Source organism: Orycteropus afer, unplaced genomic scaffold (assembly GCF_000298275.1).
Source record: "Orycteropus afer afer isolate SDZICR_OR568_19922 unplaced genomic scaffold, OryAfe1.0 scaffold00078, whole genome shotgun sequence".
In the NCBI taxonomy this organism is placed as follows: Eukaryota; Metazoa; Chordata; class Mammalia; order Tubulidentata; family Orycteropodidae; genus Orycteropus; species Orycteropus afer.
The window spans coordinates 9,666,428-9,669,314 of record NW_006921665.1 but is presented as its reverse complement, the minus strand read 5'-3'; positions in this window follow the sequence as shown (position 1 = coordinate 9,669,314).

Sequence of the window (2,887 nt, the reverse complement as noted above, 5' to 3'; positions counted from 1 at the left end):
GGGATAAAGCATTATGACAATTTCCATATATTTGATTTTGCACTCAAGACTTCTATACTGATAGAATTAACAATTAGACAGGAAACAAATTGCTTAATTCTCACTTCCACTAGAGTGCAAATTATCTGAATAATTTCATCAAGGAAGTGTCAAGCTGGCTCCAGTCACCACCCCCGCCCCTACCCAAGAGGTGCACTGAGTACAGAAAGAAATCTTTTTGTATCATAAAATGTATTAGTACTTACACAAACATGCACGTGCATGCACATGCACACATGTACACATGCACACACACACACAGACACACAACCAACCAAACTCACTGCTGTCGAATCAAATCCCACTCATAGCAATCCCTCCTTGGGCTTCTGAAGCAGTATCTCTATGGAAGTAGGTTGCCCAATCTTCCTTCTGAGGAGTGGCTGTTTGGATTAAACCACCAGCCTTCTGGTTAGCAGTCAAATGCCTTAGGCACTATACCATGTATGTGTGTGTGTGTGTGTGTGTATGCCATTGAGTCAATTCTGACTCATAGTGACCCCATTGGGTTTCCAAGGCTGTTAATCGTTACAGAAGTAGATTGCCTCATCTTCCTCCTATGCAGAGGCTGGTGGATTTGAACCACTGACCTTCTGCTTAGCATCTTACCACTATGCCACCAGAGCTCCATAAATATATATACATATGTATACACATACATATACATATATACTTAAAAAACATGTGTACTCAGGATTCAGAGCTGAGGAGACACCAAGCTTCTGTTAAGGGTGATAGTATGAATGGAGAATGGTTAAGGGTGATGGGTGAACAACATGATGAATATAATTAAAGTTACTGAACTATACTTGTGAAGGTTATTGAAATGGGAAATGTTTTACTACATATATATTTACCACAATAAAAAAAAAAAAAAAAAAACAATATCAAAAGAAAAGTATGAAACTCAAAATCATTTTTCAACATCCCAGTTTGGAGACTACCAAATTAATGTTTCTCAGATGTCAACATGAATATGAATCACCTGGGGATCTTGTGAAAATGCAGGTCCTGGTTCTGCAATCTGGGCATGGCCCAAGATTCTGCATTTCTAACAGACTCTCAGTGACACTGCTGGTCCATGGACCACATTGTGAGTTAGAAGGCACTAAACAATATAGGGAGTCCCAGGGTAGTGCCAACAGTTAATGTGCTAGGCTGCTAAGGTTGTCAGTTTGAGAGAACCCAGAGGTACCTCCGAAAAAAGGGCAATAGTCCTACTTCTGCAAAATCAGCAACTGAAAACCCTATGGAGCACAGTTCTACTGATGCACATGGTGTCATGAGTCAGTGCCTCAGTCCACTGGTTGAACACCACAGTGCACCCCCACAGCTGCAGGAAGAAGTGCAGACATGGAGAGGAAAACCTTTCACTTGAAGGGTGGGTGTGGGTGAGGTAAACTTTGAGTTGGTGAGACTTAGTAGGGACTGAGAAATAAGATCAGGAACTCTAAAAGGGATGGGGAAACAGGCAAAGACCCAGTTGCCTTTTCTGTGATTCTGTGGCTACCTAGGCAGCAAGCCCCCCATGACAAAATATGGAGGCAGATCCTGGATCCCAGAGATCACAGACCCCAAGGCATGCTCTCCTCTCCACTTCACCCCAATACTTCCTTGGGCCACCCTCAGTGTCCTCCCACCAGTTGGTAGCAGAAAACTGAGAACTTGAGCCCTGTATCATACAGATCCATATTTATGGTGTTTCCTATGCTTCGGATCCACCACCCGTCAGTTTGCCATACTGTGGTGGCTTGCATATTATTATGATGCTGGAAGCTATGCCACCAGTATTTCAAATATCAGCAGGGTCAACCATGGTGGACAGGTATCAATGGAGCTTCCAGGCTAAGACAGACCAGGAAGAAAGGCCTGGCCATCTACTTCCAAAAATTAGCCAAGAAAAACTTTATGGATCACAATAGAACACTCTGACTCTCTTACTTTGAACACACCATGAGGAGGAATCAACTGCTGAAGGATATCATGTTTGGTGAAGGTGAGGACCAGTGAGGGAGACCTTTGGTGAGATAGATTGGCACAACAGCCACAATATGGATCTGAATATGCTGGCAATCATGAAGATGTACAGGACAAAGTGATGCTTTGTTCTATTGCACAAACAGCTGTCATGAGTCAGAACTCAACTCCTTATCTTGGTGGTAACATGTTACCGAGTAAAATGGCTCCATGGGGTTCTCTTGGCTGTAAGATTTACAGAAGCAATTTATCAGGCCTTTCTTCATGGAGCCACTGGGTAGGTTTGAACCTCCAATTTTTAGGTTAGCAGCTGACTGCAAACTACTTGGAACTGACTAGATGGTATCAGGTTTGGTTTTCTTTTTAATCTATTCTTATTAAGGACCTCTGGTGGCATAGTAAAAAAAGGCATTTGACTACTAACCAGAAGGCTGGTGGTTCAAATCCACCAGCCACTCTTCAGAATGAAGACTGAGCAATCTACTTCCATGGTGATACTGCCCCGGAAACCTAATGAGGGATCACTATGAATTGGATCCAACTCGATGGTGGTGAGTTTGGTTAGTTTATTTATTTTTCCTTGTGTGTGTGGCATAGTGCCTAAGGGAGTGCTTCCAGGAGAGAGCAAGCAAGCATCAGAGGGATTCAGGTAAGGGGAGGGACCCAGGCCCCAACCCCCAAGTGGCAGGAAAAGTGGAGGGGAAAGGAAAGGAAAGCCAGGGTGTCCAAGACAGAGAGAGCAAGTGTCAGGGATCCAGGTAAGAGGAGGGTGGAGACATTTCGAACAGCTAAGGGGGACAAACTTGTCTGTCAGTTTGTCATACTGTGGTGACATGTTGCTGTGAGGCTTGAGGCTGTTTCAAATACCAGC